The following is a 22238-nucleotide window of genomic DNA, read 5'->3' on the forward strand; positions in this document are numbered from 1 at the left end:
CTGTGTAGTGGCTGTTTCCTCACATATCTTAGTATGGCCAGTGGCTTTTTCTAATTCAAATCGCAGCCTGAAAATTTTGACCTTAGAAACAACCTCACCCCACCTCTAGTTATCACGCTAGTCTGTTTCATTTTTTTTTCAGATTTCTTATCACTATTTGAAATTCCTTTATTATAATATATAAATAATTACTTATATGTTTTGTGTCTGGCCCTACTTGATATAAGCTCCATGAACATGAAAACCAGACCTGTCTTATTTACTACTGGCTGAAACGCCAACTTCAACAACAGCACAAAGTTATTGCAGCTCATAGCACATAGCAGGTACTCAGTAAGTCCTTGTTAAACAGGTGACTAAATGCATCACAGAGATGATTTTTTTAAAAGGCTATGGTAGGCAGAATAATGATCCCCCCCCCTTCAAAATGTCCATGTCCTACTTCCTATAGCTTGTGAATATGTCATTTTACATGAATAAAGGACTTTGTAGGTATGATTAAACTGAAGTTCTTAAAGGAGATAATCCTGGGTTGTCAGGCGGGCACAAAGTGAGCACAAGGCTTCTTATAAGACAGAGACAGAAGAGTCGGACTCAGAGAGGTGGAAGATGCCACACTGGAGGCTTTAAAGATGTAAGAGGTGGCCACAAGCCAAGGAATTCAGGTAACTTCTAGAGCTAGAAAGGACAAAGAGATAGAGGGTTCCTTTCCTAGAGCCTCCAAAGGAATGCACACCTACGGACACTCTGATTCTGGCTCAGTGCCACCTGTGTCAGATTTCTGATCCCCAAAACTACATGATAATAAATATATGCTGTATTAAGCCATTAAATTTATGGTAATTTATTGTAGCAGCTATAGGAAAATAATCCAAGGACTGCTTTTTAAATAATTTTTTTGGTTACAGTTACTTTGTTCTTTCTATACCATTGCTCATTGGGTGTGTTGGGATGATTAAAATTTACTATCTAGTCATGAAACAACAGGATGCCATTGAGCATTAAGTGTACTGGGATAGTTACAATTTCTCATTAGCCATGTGTCAATGGACTATGAAGTCCAACATCGTTATATGACTGGGAGGACTGCACATGACTCAGATTTTATACTTGAAGATGGATACATTAACTAGATGAGACCTTGAACTGTCTTTCTTTGAGGTTTCACACTTGGGAATGCATGGAGATTTTATCTGTTATTCTTGCCACTCATTACCTATTTTTTCTTCTTAAGGTCACAGCTTCCAGACTTCCCCACACTCAGCTTATGTTCTTAGCATGAGGCTGACTCCACCTTGATCTCCAGATGTGTAGTGTGTGAGTCATGCTGCTGGTACCACTTTCCTGATCACAGTGTTGGAGCCATGGTCAGAGAGATGAGTCAAATCTGTTCACTTAGGACAATGAGACTCAAATCTGGGACTACTGATTAGGGAAGCAGAATTTCTTTTGTGTTTCTGTGGGCCTGAATCTTCTTGCTCACCTGTGAATCTAAAAGATGGGGTGGGGAGAGAGAAAGAGGTAAGGGGAAAGAAGGGAAGGGAAGAAAAGGGAAGGGAAGAGAAGGGAAGAAAAGGGAAGGGAAAGGAAGGGAAGGAAAGGAAAGAAAGGGCAGGGGAGGGGAGAGGAGGGGAGGGGAGAGGAGAGGAGGGGAGGAAAGGGGAATGAAAGAGATGGGGGAAAAAGAGAGAAGAGGAAGATAGAGGAGAGAGATCCGAAGAAGCTTAAGAAATTAATCTAGTGGCATCATTTGAACCAGGAACCAAACTCTTCTCCAAATAATTCTACTTCTCCAAACAGATATATTTATAAATATAGGTTATACATTACTTAAGTCCTTTTGGCTTAAGTTTTCAGTCACTCACGAACAAAAGTGTTCTCACTAATATAGCTCCCTCATCCTATGGGAGTGATTTTCTGAAATGGTGAAGAATATGAAGTACTGTTGAGCAAAAGAGATTCTCTAACCTGATATTCTAACTGCTGCTATTCTTTGTGGTCAGAAATCTTAGTGGCTACTTCTGTCAACACCTTTCATTGGTGAAGGACTTACCCCTTCCAGCTCCTGAAGAGATTGACTCCCAGCCGCTCTTACCTTCATCTCACCTCCCCTAGACAACAGACCACAACGGGCCCTCTAGAAGTGGTTGCTACAATACCACGAAGCAGAAAAAAAAATTTTTTTGCTCGTTTTTTAACCTGCAAGTTGTTCATTAAGAGCATTATGAAAGGAAAGTTTGATAATTCTTAAAATTTTACAGCTGGAGGGTAATTTAATATTTATCTAACAATTCAAATTTATGAGTCGCAGATAAGAAGTTCATTGAATAAACCATGAAAAGAGTGTATCAATTAAGATTATGTTCAGCTGTGAACAATAAAAGCCCCACGCGCAGTAGGTTAAATGAGACAGATGTAGGTTACAGATGGAGTAAGTTAAATGAGGCAAGATGATATTTTTTTATCTGGATAGAATATGAAGATCAGCAGTTTTGGTGGAGATTGCTCTTTGCTCACTAGCAAGCACTCTACCCTCCTCTATTATAATAAAGTTGTTACCGGGCACAAAAGCTGAATGTCTAGCTGAAATAGATTTCTTAGCTTCCCCGGCATTTATGTGCAGTGTGAGCAGAAGCAATAAGTGTCTTTTGTCATTGAAGGTGTGCTCCTTGTGCTTGCTTCTTTCCACTGGCTTGACATGGTAAAGATTAAGGCAAGCTAAGAGCCATGTGTTGCCCTGACAGTCTGGTACCGTGGGTGATATTGAGGCATATAGCCTGCTCATCTAGCCTGCGAAAGGGAAATAATTTCTAACTTATTTGAGCTATTATATTGAGGCTTTTCCCACCCCCTGCCATAGAAGCATGATCTTCACTATAATTAATACTTCAGCCCAAGTGTAATATAGTAGATGTATGGTATCTGGAATCACAGATCTTTCAACCCTGTTACTGTACTTTCTTGATTTCCATTAAAGAAGCCTCTTGGCCCAAAGAAGCACCTGCCTTTATATGTACATTTCAAACAGCAGGGAAAGGAAGAAAAAACATAAAAAACATGGTGCCTCTCCTTTTTAAAAGAGATTTTCCAAAAGTGTCATACTATACTTCAGCTTACATCTTCTTGGCAAGAGCTTAGTCACTTGGCTTACTTAGCTATGAGGGAAATGTATCTTTACATGCATGGCAATGTGCCCAGCTATAAAAATCAGGGTTGTTTTACTAAGAGAAATGGTAACCATAGGGAATAAAACAGCAGATTTTTTTTCATACAAAGAGGAAATTAATATTTAATTTCTTATCAAGAAGAAAAATTTTAAAAAAACAACAATAATTTCAGTGTGGACATGGCAGAAATGGAGAAGTCCTATCAGGATTATTCTCAACCTGAGCCATCAGAGGGCCAAAATAAGAAAATTCCTGAAATATTCAGCAAAAGTTCTACCACAAGGAATTACAAACACCAGTTCTAGTTTCAACATCTGCAATATTATAAAGTAGACCTAAATAGGTTGTAAATTTGTTAGAAGCTCACTTGGGCCAGACAAAAGCTTGGAGCTTCCTTATATGGAGAGTGAAAATCAGAAGTTTCTATGAAGAGCTTTTTATTTTTGGTTTGACCTAAGTGAAGGGCTCTCTGTAAACATGGCCACCACACAGGGCCATCCACCCTGCTGCCCTCTCAGAGAATTTTGCCTTTTTCTAATAAAGTTATGTTCATGTCAAATTTTTGGCTTAGGTTATACTCTCATATTGCTAAGGGAAACATATCTAGAGTATTTCAGAGTAAGCCTTATCAAGTGCCTCAGCATTACCCAAACTTTGTTTCTAGGCATATAGTTAAGAAATATTTACAAATAGTTTTAGCTCTGGGTATCTCAATGCTTCTCAATGTATCAGATGAGCAAACATTAATAATGATCCTGGAACAAGAGCATAAGAGTAGACAAAATGTAACTCGACTATCCTTCAGTATTAGGTGACTTCTTAGATTCTTCCCAAATGGCTCTGGGAGTAGGTTACTCAAATGATAGATAGATGATAGATAGATAGATGTTAGATGATGAGATAGATAGATAGATAGATAGATAGATAGATAGATAGATAGATATAGATAGATGATAGATAGATAGATAGATAGATAGATAGATAGATAGATAGATAGAGATAGATAGATAGATAGATAGATAGATAGATAGATAGATAGATAGATAGATAATAGATAGATAGATAGATGATAGATAGATAGATAGATAGATAGATAGATAGATAATAGATGATAGATGATAGATGATGATAGATGATGATGATGATAGATAGATAGATAGATAGATAGATGATAGATAGATAGATAGATAGATAGATAGATAGATGATAGATAGATGATAGATAGATAGATAGATAGATAGATAGATAGATAGATAGATATAGATAGATAGATATAGATATAGATAGATGATAGATATAGGAGATAGAATCTCCTGGTCCCACATAATTTGTGAGAGCCATCCTTCTCTGCCCATATTTTCAAGAATTTACAGAAAGCTTACCTTTTCCCTGATCACCTCTCACTACATTTTCTTGTTCCCCTCCTGTCACTGTTTTTTTTTTTTCCCCGCATCCCATAGCCTCAAACATAGAACGCCAAGAATTTCCAATGTAACAACAAACACAGGTCTAAAATAAAAATTCCTTTTGCTTTATTTTTCAGAAGAGTTCAGTTTTCTTGAGCTTACTCTTCTTCCTTCAAGAATTTCTCAGGGACTTCCCTTGACACAATCAGAAATAATTACTACATTTTGTTAAATCAAGGCAATATTCAAGGTCTTAATATTATAGTCTTGCCTGAAACATCATCAAAAATTCTTAGGCATTGCCTACATATCCATCTGATTTTGTAGGTGAAAGAGAATATTCTGATTTATTCTTCTATTAACATGAATTATTATATATTATGACAAAAAGAAAAAGAATTACAATTTTTTATTTTAAATAGATAATTTCTTTATATGAGAATCTCATGTACAAAACCTGATAAAACTATGCTCTGTAATAATTTATTAATTAAAATAAAGGTTAAAGTATTACCTTTATTTTAATAATAATAATCTGTTATGTATAGAGCTCCTGGTAGGTGTCAAGTGCTGCTCTAGCACTTTGCGTCCTGCATTCACTTAATCTTCACAAGAACCTAATAAAGTAACTGATCCCATTTTACTGACAAGAAAAGTGAGAACCAGAAAGAAAAAGTATTGAGGGAAACCCATCATTAGTGCAGCCTGGCATGTGTCTATAGGTGTGTGTGTTTTTTGAGGCAGAAAGATGATGTACACTGCTTCATCCTGCCAAATCCCACCGGGATCTCTCTAGCTGTCCAGCTGTCCCTCTCAGCCCATGGCAGTTCAAAAGGTACAATTCTATTATAAGTACTCAGTCTAGATTTACTGGGTTTAGGTTACAAGTTTTAAACATGGTTCACTCCACTCAGCCCACACTGAACAAACATCCTTTTTATGAAAAAGGATTAAGTAAAAAATATCTTACCTGGTTATATCTCATGAGGTGCACCTCCTAGGTACAACACAGACAAACTATTCCATTAAGTAAAGGAGAGCTAGCAACTGTGCTATTCTCAGTATTCCAGGACTGCCTTTTATCCCATGCCAATGCCATATGATGGAGCTGTCCTGGTAAGAATATAAATTTTACTACCCCCACATGAGAGCTTTGTAAACAAGACAAGAATTATTATTTTTATGTAATATGCCCTCCCTTTGGAAATGCTATATGACTGACTTGGGCATTTCCCCTAGAAACCCATTCTCTCATTTGGGAAATGGAGATAAAATACTCGATGTTCACTTCATAGAATGATTTGGAATTATATTAAGGTAAATTCTAAGATGTTTCTCAAGCTAGCTGGAGAGAACATGGAGTGGACATATTTCTCCCTTAGTTAGTGGTCCGGGTGCAAGCTTTGCCCTGACATATTGGAAAAACAGTACCATGTGGCAACCCTGTGTTCCCTTATGCAAAGACTTCAAATAGATAGGAGCAGAATAGAAAAACTAATTAACATATAGCAAGGACGCAAGGACACATATATTCCCTACTAATGTAAAACCTCACTTCTCTTAGGACCTCACCAATGCTGACCTGGCTTTGTGACCTTTCTGGGTAGTCTGGTAGACCCTTGACCCTTATTTAATTTCTATTCTCTCAAATGACAGTACTTTTCCTGGATAAAATAGGAAGAAAAAGATTCCTGGGACATTTCATGTACATTTAATTTACAGATTTGATGCAATTCTAAGGTTTTTTATTCTTTCCAATTACAAAATTGTTTTTAATTAAAAATAAATAAATAAAACATGTAGACTGACTTAGAAAAATGAATGAAAGACATCTAGACAGTATTGAGTAGATTAGATGTCAGGTTACATTAAAGCATGGGTGTACCCAATTCAAGTTCCCTACTTAAAATTTTTATAAGCATTGTAAACCCAATATGTCCAAAATCCAATTCGTGACTTGCTCCACCATGTCTAGACTATCTCCACATCTCTCTGTTTCTATGAATTTTTTACCCTTCATTTGGTTGCATGCCTAGAAAACTGGAAGTCTCTCTTAACATCATCTTCTTTTCCATCCCCAATATTCAAGCCACCATCAAGACCTTTGACTTGACCTCCAAAATATCCTGGGAGTTATACACTTTTCTCTTCTCCATAGGTCTACTTTGGTTCTTCTGTCTCTTGCTCTATTTTAAATCTATTATGCACACTGCAGCTGAAATAACCTTTGAAAAATGCAAATACTATTGTAGATTTTGTTCTTTAAAATCCACCAAAGACTTTACATTGCTCTAAGGACAAATATCAAAGTCCTAATTATAGTCTTAGGGCCCAGCAAGCCTAAACTTCACTTATCTCTAAAGCCTCGTCTTCAACCAAATTCCTATTGGTCTGTCAGAGTATTGTCTGTGTATGTATTTGTATTTGTATGTATTTGTGTACACAGGTGTGTGTGTGTTTGTGTACTTTATAAAATTGTTATGGTAGCAATAGGAAATTTTCATCTTTTCCTATCACCCTAGATACATGTTGTTGCCCCATTGGTTTGTATTTAATTCCAGAGAAGCCTTATTGTCACTGAAAATTAACTTATTCCCTGGTGCCCTGCCAGGATCCTGCAGGTCAGTGATCCAGCAGCAGCAAGTTCCAGCCCAGTGGTGTACAAACCGTTTTAGCTTCCGCTGTCCACTGCTCACCCTTTTAAGAAGAAACCTTGCCTAAAGTGTTACCTTCCAGAAAGTGCTTATTCATCCTTGCAGCTGCAGTTGCTGGGTGAATGCTTGTCGTTGGGTGCTGAGGACTGCTGCTCAAGAGTAATGACCCTCAACCTGTTAAGGAATCCCCTCCCCCTTTTTAATATCCTGTCATAAGATTAATAGTTCAAACGTGATACCACATGTAAACAGTCTGGTAAGATCTTATTTAATGAAAAGCAAGCAGAGACTTTCTTCTGAGAACGTATGTCTTTTGAGGAATTCAAAGCAAATTAGAGATAGCATGTAAAATGTCTCAGAAAAAGAAAAAGTTTTAAATGAAGACATTTATCATCATCATAGATCCATGTGGGCTGTCAAGACACAATAAAGATTTTAACTCATTTTGTCTCCGGCAGCCTTTCCACAAGGACCTTCATTAACAATACTCCCTGCTTGACCTGTTTCTGCTCAGCCACATCTCCCACTGTGGAGGACAGGGTGTGAAATATATCTTTTCAAATGGATGTCATTGATTTTAATATACCTTTAATAATATTGAAGCTTAGTGTTTTAATTACTCATACGTTTTGGTACTTCCTCCCTCTAGCAATTTTATCTAATAAATCTGATAAGTGCAATAGACTCTGACACCCACAAATTAGATGTTCAGCATACACTGTGGGAAGGACTATTTTCTCTGTGGTGGGCTCAGGGATGGGTCAAAGTTATGCCCTGAGGAGCCCTGTCACTCTGTCCTGCTGCCCACAGAAGGAGGAGTCTTTCATATGCTTGGTTGCAGTGGGACATTCTTCCCTACTCCATAGCAACACCACCAGAATCCTTAACTTACTGTTCAAATGACAGCTTCCTTCTGCCATGAGCAAGCTCTACTCCATCTACCTCAGTCCTATGCAATACATTTCCTCCGGGCTTTGCCAGCCCTTAGCACTTATCGTTAGTATTTGACTTCTCATATTTTATTACAAGTAGTCCCATTTGTTGTATTTTGCTCACTGTTCCAGGATGAATTGTATCCCCCCTAAAATCATATGTCGAAACCCTCATCTGCACTTCCTGAGACTGTGACCTTATTCAGAAATAGAATTGTTGCCAATGTAATTAGTTAAGATGAGGTCATGCTGGAGTGGGGTAGTTCTTAATTCAATGTGACATATTCCTTATAAAATGGGGAAATTTAGACACAGACAGGTACAGAGGGAAGATAACGTGAAAACAGAGAGAACAGCACCAATGCGTTAAAAAATGCCTGAAGCTACCAGAAGCTAGGAGAGAGGCAAGGAACAGATTCTCCTTCATAGCCCTTAAAAGTAGCCTTAATTTCAGAATTAGCCACCAGAACCATGAGACAATAAATTTCTGTTGTTCTGAGTTACCCAGCTTGCGGTACTTTGTTAAGGCAGCCCTAGGAAACTAATACACCTACTAAAATACAAATTTCTTAAGGACAAAGATCTAACTTTGTTAATCTTTGTATCACCAGAAATAGTGCCAACATGAGATATTTACTCAATAAATGGTTTATTGAACTTAATTATATGAAAGTTGAAAAACGACAAGGCGCAAAGCTGATTTGTTGGAGAGCAAAGTTAGATGATACTAAAGGATGAACTATTCCATTCCTGGGAGTGATGGGATAGAAGGAGATTATATCAAGGAACAGATATTTTAGCAGGAATGGTACAGGTCCTAACACGATTGGCAAGCAGGTCCCCAAGCACAACCCTAAAGGTGTTATGCAATACCAGGGAAGCAGGTAAGTAGACTCGAAGAAATCCTGCACGGCTGAGCACTAGCACCCAGTTTACATTTATTCAGCTAGTTTACAGCAATAAACTCAAAAACATAGTGTGGTTCAAGGGAAAACAGTGTTCTGGACATACAAGTTCATGCAAAAACTGGAAGGCAGGTTACAGGCGAGACTATGTGACACAAGAAAGTATTGACACCAAGCAACTGGAATTCTTCAGACAATCTCAGATGTAGGAGACCAATGCAGGGAAGCCCAGCATTGACCTGGTGCTGATCTGAGGCATAAAGACCCAATTTGCATTTGAGGGTCCAGATAAAGACAGATTGGTCTTGAGATGGTCTTTTAAAAGCTCTAGTTTCTACAAGACTATAAACAGACTTACTAAAGTCTAGGATAAAGTCACTTGACACAGTTTGTCTATTTTTATTATCATTTTACATCTAATCGAAGTGCATAACTATAACTATAAACCGGTGATTGACTCAAGGAGAAGTTGCAAAGTGGCTGCTTCTATTTTTCAAGCAGCCTATAGAGGTTTTCTATGAGGCCTGTATACTTGGCCCAGTTTCCTTTTTTTTTTGTTTTTTTTTTTTGTTTTTTTTTTTAAGTTTGAATTAGTTGCTAAAATGACCACCGAGGAGCATTAAGTCTAGGCGTTGCTTCTGTCATTTCTTACACTGGCCTGGCCCCTGTCATCACTTATGCTCCTGATCCTGGACTTAAAGTTTGGCATGGAACAAACTGATTAAATCCTTCTAGTTTTCCTTAACACTTCAAAAATTCTTCTCCAGTAGGATACAGAATAATGTTGGCCTAAATTGCTTTAATTTACATATATCTAAATGCAAATTCTAGGACTAGATTCCAGAGAAAAATCATAGCTGTCCTACTTGTAACAAACATTTGCAGTATAAAAATGTCTAGATGAAAATAAAGCATGACTAAGCCAGATGGACGGTGAAGTGACATAACTAATAAGAGTTTTAAAAAAGCAATTGGTTTTATGATTTTGTAAGTAACAAGTGAGAATCAAAGAAAACTTTAAAATATAAAAGATTATAAGGAAAAAAATCACTTACAATTGCACTACCCAAAGACAGTAACTGTTGAGATTATTCTATCTTTTCTCTATGTAGAATGTCATTATCTTTTTTTTGCCTTCAAATGTAATGTAAGGCCTCACCGGCAGGATTGAAATAAAGGCTGAGGCATTTTTAACCCCTATACTGCATGGAAGGATATCTTCAAAAAAAAGTTTTATGTGATCTTTTGGATATCAAGAACATTTTGGAAAGAGACTTCTTTCTTCATTCTACACTAATCACCACAGTTATCTAACTTTTAAAAGCCAGACATAAGGGTCTTTGATATGACCTCTCAGTCCATATGGTTTTTAATGTTTAGCCTCTATCACCCTGTTTGCCCCAATGCTGCATCACACACTTGTGCTATTCCTGCAAGTCATGTTACTAGTGGGATGAGTGTCATCATAAATGTGGGGACTTGTCTCCATTAACTGAGGAACCCGGGGAAAATAATACCAGCTACTTCCCAGGAATGGGAGAAGCTCCCTAAATTTCTTCCTAATTCTCTTGTTTCTATCTCCTCTCCTCTGAAAATACTTGACTTCCAGACATGACACCATACAACCTGACATAATCTCCTTTAGGAAACTAGGTGGAGGTGGGAATAGGATCTGCTGATTGGCAACTTTTGCTTCATAACCAGGAAGAACCCAAACAAATTAATTTTTTACTAAATTGTTTTGTCATATATATGTGATATAATTAGGATCATACTGTATATGCAATTTTGAATTCCATATTTTATTTATATTACACCCAAGCATTTTTCAGTGTCATTAAAAACTAAGAAAATGTGATTAAGAGCTGTATAGTGTTTAAGCATGAGTGTGCATTTATGTACATAATACTGAGACAGGCAACATAATGTAGGAGTCACCAGAAGAAGCTATGCAACCAGACTGGATTTCAATCCCAGCTCTACCACCTATTACTAGCATAATTTAGGTAAATTAACCTCACCGAATCTCAGTATCTTCATCTGTAAATTGGGATGATAACAATACATATTCATGTTGTGAAAAGTAAATGATCAATATATAATAAACCCTGAGAAGAGTTACTCGCACACCGGAGAATGCAAATACTATTTCAGTACATTGCCATGCTGTGTCATTATGATATGGGCTCTAAACAGCCAGCACTCAGTTTGAATCTGAGCTCTATTATCTGTGATCTTGGGTAAACTACCTAGCTTCTCTGAACTTCAGTTTTATCACCTATAAAACACAAATAGTAGTTCATTGTTTCAGGGCAGTTGTAACAATTAAATCCAACATTAAAGGTAAATTGGTCAGCACAATTCCTGGCATAAATTAAGTATTCAATAAATTACAACGATCTTTCCACATGGCCTGTAACTAAAACAAATCCTTCTAAATAGTAAGTGCTCAAAAAATATTTGTTAAATAGATGTTTATTGACTGAAGAGCTGGTTCACAATGTACTTATGTTAATGTAAATGTTTATAAAGACCTTGAAAGATGCACACTAACTTGGTTATAGAGAATGCTTGTGTGGAATAAGATTGGAGAGTGTTAAGGGGGTTTCACTTTTACTTAAAGTTTACAATGAAAATAAATTTGCATTTTAATTTTATTACTTAAAACTAATTTTAAAATAATTAAACTTAAAAATAAGTCAAGAACAGAGTCTTAAAGCATCCTGCATTTAGTGGATGGCCACATTGCTACTAGTAGCATGAAGGAAGAAGCAGAGTGGCATACATATTTCAAATCTTTTGAAGACTCTTCAGATCTCACTTTCTTCTGACTTTCCCTTTGACTCTGAATCTGTAGCCTATCTAATATAGTCAGAATTGGGTTTTTTGCATGAGTAATTTTCACACACATATAAAATATTTTTTTCATAAATTGGGTTGATTTTTTTAAAAGATTATTTTCATATCATCATTTAAGAGACACGAGTCCCTCTTGGAGCAATATCTTGTTTTGACATTGTGATATATTCCATTAAAAACTTCTTTGTGTTAAGATGAAGTGGTAAAAATTTCCTTGTGTTTATATAGGAAAATTGCTTAGTACAGTTGGCAAGATATGAATTTCCCAGGGTTTGAAATTTCTCTGTATGCTGATGATTGCCTGGGTCTTGGATCTTGCTAATGCCCTCCCCCCCCAAATGGACCTGGTGAAGAAGTAATTGGTTATCTTTGCAGTAGACTCTGTTAGGTATGTTGGGCCACTTCCAAGAAGCATTTGTCAGCAGCTGTTCACAGATGAGGACCCTGTGCCCAGAGCAGAACATGATATCCACAGGAGGGGTTAATCATTCCACCTGTCAAATCATGCATGCAATGTACTGTCCATTGGGTGTGCTCATTTGCCCCCTTCAGCCAGCCCTCAGTTCAGATTAGCTTAGAGTTTATTCTATTTTTTCTGCATTATACCTCACTCCTTCCTGTGGAGGAAACCGCCAGTTGGCTGGAGACAGAAATTGTGGTCTGAAACCTGGGGCATTCACAGATCCCAGAAAAAAGAAGAGAACCTCAGGTGCTCAGCTGACAGGAAAGCCTGTGTTCTTTGGCAAAGAATCTTGCGAATCCGAGATTTTGGAGAAAATGGCACAAGTTAGAGAAGATGCCACAGTATCAAATTAGAAAAAAGGAAAATACTTGGCTTAATGTATTTTCTTGGACAAGAAAAATATTGAATGACAAAGCCAATTTGTGTAAAAATAGAAGTAAAATGTTATCTAATGACTCCTGCCCCCTTCTAATGGCCGCCATCTCTCTAAAGCCTTGTTATGGTGGAAAACACGCAGAACAAGAGGGTTAACAGACATTGGTTCAAATTCTGGCATTGACATTAACTAGAGGTCTGACTTTGGCTCTGTTCTTTATCCTTGAAGGCTCTCAGTTTCCTCATGTACAAAAAAAGGGATATAAATATATCACAGACTGTAGGAGAAGAACAATGAGATAAAGCATTTAGCATCTGGTAGATCTTTAATAATAATTACAATTATGAATGACTTTTAGGTACAGTCAGAAGATAGGGCTACCCAGTCTCAGCCTCTCAACTACTTGAAGTCTTCAAATTATCAACCAGCTTTTTGATTTAATAACAGAATTAAAATGGTATTTTGTTACAGGTATTGTAGTTTAATATAAGATATTTATGAAATGATTTTCTTATTAATTTAAAATTTTGTTCAGGTTAAACTCCAGTGAGATATAATTTCACATCCACTACTGTGGCTACCATCAAAATTATGGAAAATAACAAGTATTGGCAAAGATGTAGAGAAATTGAAACACTTGAACATTACCGGTGGGAAAATAAAAGGGTTCAGCCAGCCACTATGGGGACAATTTAGCAGTTCCATGAAAAGCTAAACACAGAATTACCATATAACCCAGCAATTCCACTACTAGGTATATGGCCAAAAGGATTGAAAATAGGGATTCAAACAGATACTTGTATGCTAATGTTCACTGTAGTATCATTCACAATAGACAAAAGGTGGAAACAACCCTAGTGTCTATCAATAGATGAATGAATGAACAAAATGTTTTATATACATGCAATGGAATGTTATTCAGTCATAGAAAGAAATGAATTTCTGATACATGATACAATAAAAACAAGCTCTGAAGACGTTATGCTCAGTAAAATAAACAGGACACAAAAGGCCAAATATCATTTGATCCCATTTATACGAAATTTCTAGATTAGGCAAATTTATAAAGACAGAAAGTGGATTTAAGGTAAATAGAGACTGGGAGTTAGCAGAGAATGGGAAGTTACTGCTAAATGGTTGCAGAGTTTTTCTTTGGGGCAATAAAGAAGTCTTGGAAATTGATAGCAGTGAAAGTCACACAACATTGTGGATGTAATTAATACTGCTGAATTGTACACTTAAAAATAGTGAAAATAGCAAATTTTATGTTATACTTGTTTTACCAGAATAAAAAATTCTTTACAAAATACACAAATATATAGCCTCTAATTTAAATTAAAAAAAAAAAAAGAAAAAATAGATTATACATTCCCATGACTCAAAAATGAAACCAGTAAACACTGAGAATTTTCACTCCTCTCCCTGATCCCATCCATCTTGTTTCCTTCACCACTTTCCACAAGTAACCACTGTTACTAGTTCCTTAAGTATCTTTTCAGTATATCTTCATGCAAATACCAAGCAAGAATAAAAATAAATTCATATTCCCCTTTCCACATATACATACACAGTTGATCCTTGACAAAATGGGTTTAAACTGTGCAGATCCACTTGAAAGCAGATTTTTTTCTTTAATAAATACTGCAAATGTATTTTCTCTTTCTTATGATTATCTTAGTGACATTTTCTTTTCTCTAGCTAACTTTATTCATACTCATATTTTTGACTGTATGAGGATCAGTGCCTCTAACCCCAGTGTTGTTCAAAGGTCAACCGTATTAATATGTATGCATTGTTTTATGTCTTCATACATCCACTTAAAGATACATCTTGGAGACATTTTCATACCAGTATATAGAGAGCTGCCTCATTCTTTTATACTGTTATATAATAGCCATTGTCTTAATATACCATAGTTAATTTAACTAGTCTCTTTCTGATGAAACTTGAATTGTTTTGAATTTTTGAAATTTAGAGATATTTGCTGTATAACTATATATTTTTTCATTTGTATGTGAAATTTTTACTGTGAGATTTTTCATTTGTATGTGAAGGTTTTACTAGTTTAAATTGCTGGAATCTAAGATTAATGGCAGTTTCTCAGAGTGGAGCAAGTGGAAGAAAGATAATTAGGGTAATGGAGTGTATCCAGTTCTCCCCACCTTCATCTCCATGGCACAATCCAGGCAGCTAACTCTTCCTAGGGCAAAACTTCTTTTCATATATCCTAGGGGTAGGTGGGAAGAGTGTTGCTTTTGGCTGGAGGGGGATGAGGTTTGGAGGAGAAGGCAGTCTGTCCTCTATGTGCACTAGATCACCATTAGTATGAAAAGAAGGCTGTGAGTCAATAAGTCTGATAAAACTACTTCTAATGTCCCACCAACCCTTTGATGCAATTTCCAAAAAGCTACCTTTTAAAATCTCAAGAAAGATGATCACCTGAGTTTGCAGATTTCACACTATATAACTCTACAATTTTTGGGTAGAAAACACAAGGTCATTCAATCATTCCTTTTGAGATGAGAATAAATAACAACAATGGCACATAAATAGCATCAGTCGGCCGTGGGGGCAAGCTGTCATTTCCAGAAGAAGGATGTGGTTTTATATCCAAGGGTGCAGCATATGATCATATTAAAAAATTCCAAAGATAGCAGAAATTCAAATGGGTTGGTTTTGTCACTAAGCTGCCTGCAGGTGTTCCATTTAGATCAGATGCCACATTTGCAAGCCAGAAGGAAAGAAGTGGGCTTTTGCTTAATTCACTGACTCTCAGAAGAAAATGAACATTTTTTTTCCATGACAACCTGGAATTTACTTCAGACGAGCTTGACATATTGCCGGCCTGTAGTCTAACTTTGTCTGAGAATGTCGCTCCACTCTTCTAAAGTTGCCAAGATCAGAGGCCCAAAGGAAAAAGAATGGGGCTTTCTAAGACTGCTAGATGATATCTTCCCCACAATCCGTCCTGATGTGTCATTGCAAGTGTCTGGGTGACTAAGGTCAGAGAGGAAAACAAAAAGAGAGGCATTCTCAAGCCCAGAAATGGCTTCTGATAAGATATAATAGCCAAGGGATGTGATGGGATCAGGACATCTATAACCAACCTGGGCTGGATCAGCATTTCTAAGTTTTTAACCAAGAAATATTGATTTATGTTTATTATGCTTTATGGCACTTTAGAGCAATTTATAACACTTACATTAAGGGATGGATGGTCTGGGAGAAAAGCCAATATGGGCATGAAAAAAAGATAAAGTGCTGTCAGGAATAGCAACATTCAAGTATCAGGTGAAATTTCTTGCTTTTGTATTTTATCTAAACTATTTAACATGAAGCAAGAAGATGATTATTGATTTTTAAGTTACGCAAACAGAAAAAATTGAGATAAGTTGAATAAACTTAAAGCAATTCTTAAGATACACACACATATATATTGTGTGTGTATATATATATATACACACACATACATATATACACACATAGCCTCTATATTTAAGAGTAAAAAGCAAAACTAAAATCCTTCTCTACATACTTATTTTTAAAATACACTTAAGTGTACCCTATGTGAAATAAAGAGAACAAATAGTACCATAGAAAATATATTTTTTCAAATATAAGTTATTTTCATAAAAAATGCAGAAAAATACTATAAGTCATTGTCAAGACAGTCACTTTTCTTCTCTAATAAATTTTGATAAATCAGAAATGACTTTTTAGAGACCCAAGACACTTTAGTCTTACAGATATAGAAGTTGTTAATTCTTTTCATGACTGCCTATTAATATCATCAATTGTTAGTGTCAGGAAATACTTACAGAAGTTGAAATTTGCCAAAAGCATTTATCTCATTAATTACTGTAATCATTAGCAATTTTAAATTAGGAAGACATTTGCCAAATATTCTATACATCTTCCTCAAAACATGGCCCTATTTTAAAGAAGAGTCCAGGCTGAGATAAGGATAACAAAGAAGTTGGGAGTGAAGTGGGTCACAGTGAAATTTTTTAGGGTGGATATCATTTTCGATAACTTTAATTTGGAATTTTTCCTTTTGGAGAATGAATGTCCACAATTTTGCAGAAGAATTGAGTTTTGAGTTGAGTTTACAAAGGTTCAAGTAAAATGAGTTTCTCATATCACATCGTGTGAATTCTAAGAAAATGAGGATAACATAAGACAGAAAGTTTAGGTTAGGTGGATGAGAGATGAAATAAGGAATCTTTTGATAAAATAGATAACAGTAGCAGTAAGTAGGTATGATTTTAGCAGGCAAAATAACACTATGCTAATAGGATGCTGAAGACAAGATTAAATATGACTTCAACGTATATGAACAAACAAACAATTTGGAAAGGAGAAAGCTGAGTATATGGATATAGCAAAGTATACGGAAGAGTAGATCTCAGAAATCTTTTGTTTGATTTTGGGAAGATATGGTCCAAAATAGGGAAATAAGTGGGCCCATGGAAAAATATGTTCCCCAATTATCTGACATCATGACCTTTTTCAGTTCAATAACTATTCTAAATTCCACTTATCAGTTTATACTATAGAATTTAGGTTAGCGGGACCCTTCAAAGTGTGGTCCGAATGTGATGCTCCAAAGGTATATGCCCAAACTCCCCACTTTTCCAGGCAATTTATTCCATTTATCCTTAAAAAACACAAAGGGCCTTCGCATGTGGTGGTGTGTAGTCACTGAAGGAGTATTAACGAATAATTGGATCCTTTGTCCAGTTGTTAGCTTGCGATTTTCTCCCTCTGTCCCTAGAATCATGCTTCCAGCACACATAGATTCTCTTCATGAGGATCCCATTACTCTTTAGGCAGGCTTCTTGGGTAAAGACTCTTTCAGAATGGCTCAAAGCCAGCTCTATTTTCCTTATGAGCCTGTTGGGGAAAGTGCAGCTCCTTCCCAGGACTCTCTTGTCTCCCCTTACTCTGCCACCAGGTGGGCAGCTTTAGTCACTCCTGTTACTTTTATGTTTCCTAAGTTTATGTCTAGCCACATTCTTTATTCCTATGCCTCTCTCCAACTCCAGGAATACAAATCTAGCTCTCCACCCAAAGCTCAGACTTGGCTTGAGAAGATGGGAACAGAGCACTCTGATTACCTCCCCTTCTTCAACAATTCTCTTTTCCTAGCTGACTATGGTGATTCTCTATGCTAGTAGAACCAGTTTCACTTTCTTAGCATGTTCTTTGTAAGGGGTCTGTCCCCTCAACTCACTTGAGTATGTTCACTCTCAACTTTTGATGCCTCAGACAAAACTGAATATAATGTTGTTACACATAAATATTTAAATGTATTGTTCTTATATAACATTAGAAGTAGAAAGACTCTCTGGTGCTCTCTAGTATATCTCTTTCCAATAAATCTTTTATTATATTAGTCATTCAGCCTTAGCTTAAATATATTCACTGGTGTTGTGTTCATCACTTTTGCAGCAACCAGTTTTATTGTGGGGTAACTCACAAGACTAGATTTTCCATATATTAACATACCACTTTTTTCACTGTAATTTTGCCTTATCTATCCTAGCTCTGTCCTCTAGAGCAAACACTATTTTCAGTGTTAGCTTTTAGGATTGTGTCAAAATTCAGTGCTGTGTAAAGACAGTTGGGTGGGTAGTCCTCTGGGAGAAAATGGCAGAAATGAGAAGTGACTTAATTAACCTATCCCTGGGGAAAATGGTGGTCAAGAATCATATTATCAAGATACAGCAAAGACAAGACAGTTGTAGGCAAGAATTAGAATTGAAAGATGGAGTGGTATATTTTGTGAGCGTGTGTGTGTATATTAATGAGTTGCTTAATTCAGGATCATAGCATGAAGATATGGCTGCAGATGTACAGATAAGAGACTGTAATCACACATCAAAATGAAGTCTCCAAAAGTGAAATAATGTTGGTTGACAGATTATGTTCTTGGGGAGGGAGAAGAAGGATACAGTCAGAGAAAAACTTAAAAAAATTAAGATATTTTATATCGTGACATTTCTTTAGGCAGTTAATATATAATTATTCTCCTCTAGAAAGAAAAAAGGAGCTTAAGCGAGCTGACCTGGCCATGATGGTAAGGTAGGAGTGAAAGGTGGTGTCCCATGAAGCCAAATCTTGTAGAGAAATATTCCTGCTGAGATCCCAATAGATTAGCAAAAACTTGAGGTTAAAAAAACATTAAAGAGGCGCAGTACTAAAATAACCAAAGGCCTTAAAGCAAAATTTTGGGGTCCAGAAACACCAGAAAATATTTTCTACCTCCTTCAAAGTCAGGAATCTTAGTGTATCTTTATGTAGGAAGGAGTAGACTGGGACCACAGTAAATGTTAACCCCAATTTTAAATGCCAGAACATTACAGATGTAACTGGGATTGGACAAACTCTTTCCCTTTGATCATCATATTGGCCAGACAAAAACATGGCCCAGAGACTCCATTTGGGTTCTTGAACACATTTTTTAGAATTGATCTTGGGGTGGTGCTCTTACTTGAATCTGAGGTTCTTATAAGGCTAGATTCATTAAACAGATCAGGATCTTGTCTAGACAAATGATGATGAACTCTTGATAGAGGGTACCTTGCTGCAGGAAGGACACCAATCTAATGGCATTCAGATTTACTAAGGGAAGTCTGGGTGTCTGCCTTTTATTCAATGTCCTCCAGACCCAGACAAGGTTGTAGATGCCACGAATACCCAATAATTCATTCACCAGAGAAGCAAGAAGAGGCCATAGCACCTGGATGGTGTGTCTTATTTGTTTGGGTCTAAAGGAATGAAAAAGATAGACGAGAAGGTATAGTTCTCCTGCAGGAAGGGTAATGATTCTTACCAATGCACTGAAATCCAGGGTGGGGAAAACAAACCAGTATTGTGTGGCCACAACATGAAACCCTTGCAAGTCTGAGGATGGCTCATCTGAGTGTGGTGACCTGGGCTTAGGCCACGGAGAGAGGATGGTCGCTCTGAAGTGGGGCTGTGTGTAATTGCTTCTTAGATGGATAATGACAAGAGGTGAGAAATGACTTTGGGGGGACCAGAGAGAAGGCATCAGACAGGTGGAGGAGCATCCAACCCGACTTAGACAGCAGAGGTCCAGGAGGTGACTATAGCTGCCAACCAGGCTAAAAGTGAGAATTTAGGTCCTGCATGAGCCCCTGAGAACAAAACAGAACTGCCAAGGAACCTCGATTCCAGTAGTGACACTATGAGGGGTTAAAGTGACCAGAGAGGACAGTGTTCTTTTACCATCAGGAATCATCTCAGTTCTTTCCTTTTCCCATGTATAGCTTCCCACACTATCAACAAGAGGAAATATTTCATTGTTTTTAAAAATAAAAATTGTGTTTAACTCAAGCTAGTAATTATCTGTCTTATTGGAACACTTAGTTTATAAATAGGATTCTCTCTTTTTCCCAAAACAATAGCACTAGTTACCTCTTATTTTTATCTTTGTATCTAGAGACTCATTTTAGACAAGATCTCAATTTGTATCAAAGAACACCAATTTTTGACTTCTTCACCAAAGAAAATCTTGCCAAATGGAGGTCAGTTTAAAAAAAAAAAAAAGATAAATGTACATGTCTTAAAGGTTTAATTGTATTATTTCTCTCTTTATACTCTGATTACTTTGACAGATGGGATCTTCACAATATATTCTTTGTTCAGCTGGAAACCCCATGAAGCTGTAACCTGAACCCCTTATCTGGAGGCCACTGGAAGCCATCTTCATCCAATGGTGTCTGCAGACCCCAGCAGAGAGGGGGGTAAAGGGTAATTAAGCCACCTGAAATTGCTTTTAGTGTACTGAAAAGTAGTTGGGTCATTTCAGGCCATAAGAGGGTGGCAGAGTGCCTGACTGCCTACGTCAAGCAGTGTTTATAAATTAGAAATTACCAGCCATTTGGGTCCTTGCTGATCAGTCAGAGTCCTGGAAGACTGTGCTGATGTGCCTGGGGCAGAGTTGTTACTGGGCCAAACAAAACATAGCTCTTGGTTAATTGGTCATGATTTGCCTATCTGGTGGTGGTACTGGAGGAGACTTGAAATTGTATGTCCCTTCAATTGCAGTGCTACATGGCTAATTATTCCAACTAATAGCAACCATGAAAATCATATTTGAAAGTTCTGTTGTCAAGCACAGAAACTGACCATAGAATCCAGAGACAAAAAGATAGTCCCATATGGTTATCACTAGGTATATTTTACTTGCATAATCAAAAAAGACTTGTTGAGCACCTACTATGTGTCAGACAGGAAGCATGATTGAACTAGAATCCCCTCCCCATTTTTTTACTGAGTCATTACTAAATACTTGAAACTATTTTAAGACTTTTTTGTATATTAACAGATTTAATCTTCACATCAACTCCGGGAGGAACATATGGCTATTATCCCATTTTACAGTTGATAAAACTGGGGATCAGAGAGTTAAGCAAGTTTTTCAGGGGGCTAGCAACTAGAAAACCATGGAGCTGTGACATGGATGCAGACAACAAACTCTAGAAACCATTCTTGCCTTTTGTTTTTCCAAATGTCTTGCCTGCATGTCCACTGGTGGGGAAACCAAGGGCTAGTGACCAAGACCACCTCTGGATTTGCTTAGAGTTTCTAAGAAGCATCCCTGACTAAGTTTAGACAACCCCTAGAAGGCCTGCCTTTATCTCTCCAGGAAAGCTGGAACAACCTCCAGCCTGGACTCACTGTTGCTCACCAGCTGCCTCCTATCCTCAGCTCAGCCCCAGTATCCCCTGAGTGTGATTCATGCCCATAGCCTAAACTGAGCACAGATGTATGTCTCTGAAGTCAGTCTACCTTTCTCAGTTTCTCACTCCTTGCCACCTTGGAAACCAGTCCTGTCATGACTTTCCTATCCATTCTGCAGATAGGTAGCCAGACACAGCCATTGCTTTGGGGTAAGGGAAGAATGGGAAGAACAAAGTGAGGTGGAGAGAAAACATTTTGACCAAAGGAGAAATGGCTAGAAAGGTACAATAAAACAGAATTTAAATGTGGCAGATTGAACACAAATGCTTATCTCCCAAAACCCTCCATATGACAAGAACAAAGAGCAGAGGAGTGGACAAAAAAGGATTTGAGCATTTTTTTATGTCGTTGTTGTTGTTGTTGTTGTTGTTGTTGTGTTTAGAAATTTACATCCTTAATGGAGAGAAGCCAAGAACAACTACAGAACCATCCCTGGAAAGACTCAGGGACTAGAGGCACCAGGCAGCTCAGAAGCAGGAGGTGGGAATGTGCCTGATCCCAGATGAATTAGCTGAAACATTATAAAGAATAGTTGTATTCCCAGACGGATTTTCTTATTCACATAATGGGTCTACTACCCCTCCATGATTCTGCAAAAAAACTGCAAAGGTTATCATCAAGTCTCATCAAAGTGAAGCTCTGGACTGGTGGATACTAGACACACTGACTACAGAAAGGAGGCTAGCACTGAAAACAAAGGCATTAGA

At 37.2% G+C, this 22238-nt stretch overlaps 1 long non-coding RNA gene across 1 annotated transcript in view; it reads left to right on the plus strand.

The window, feature by feature from the left end:
- LOC107499901 overlaps positions 1-22018 on the plus strand; it is a 59171-nt gene extending 37153 nt beyond the window's left edge. The window contains exon 3 of the long non-coding RNA XR_001594400.2: positions 20403-22018. This is a non-coding gene — a long non-coding RNA (uncharacterized LOC107499901). The remainder of the gene's footprint in view (positions 1-20402) is intronic.
- The last annotated feature ends 220 nt before the right edge of the window (positions 22019-22238 follow it).

Source organism: Rousettus aegyptiacus, unplaced genomic scaffold (genome assembly GCF_014176215.1).
Source record: "Rousettus aegyptiacus isolate mRouAeg1 unplaced genomic scaffold, mRouAeg1.p scaffold_m13_p_4, whole genome shotgun sequence".
Classification (NCBI taxonomy): domain Eukaryota; kingdom Metazoa; phylum Chordata; class Mammalia; order Chiroptera; family Pteropodidae; genus Rousettus; species Rousettus aegyptiacus.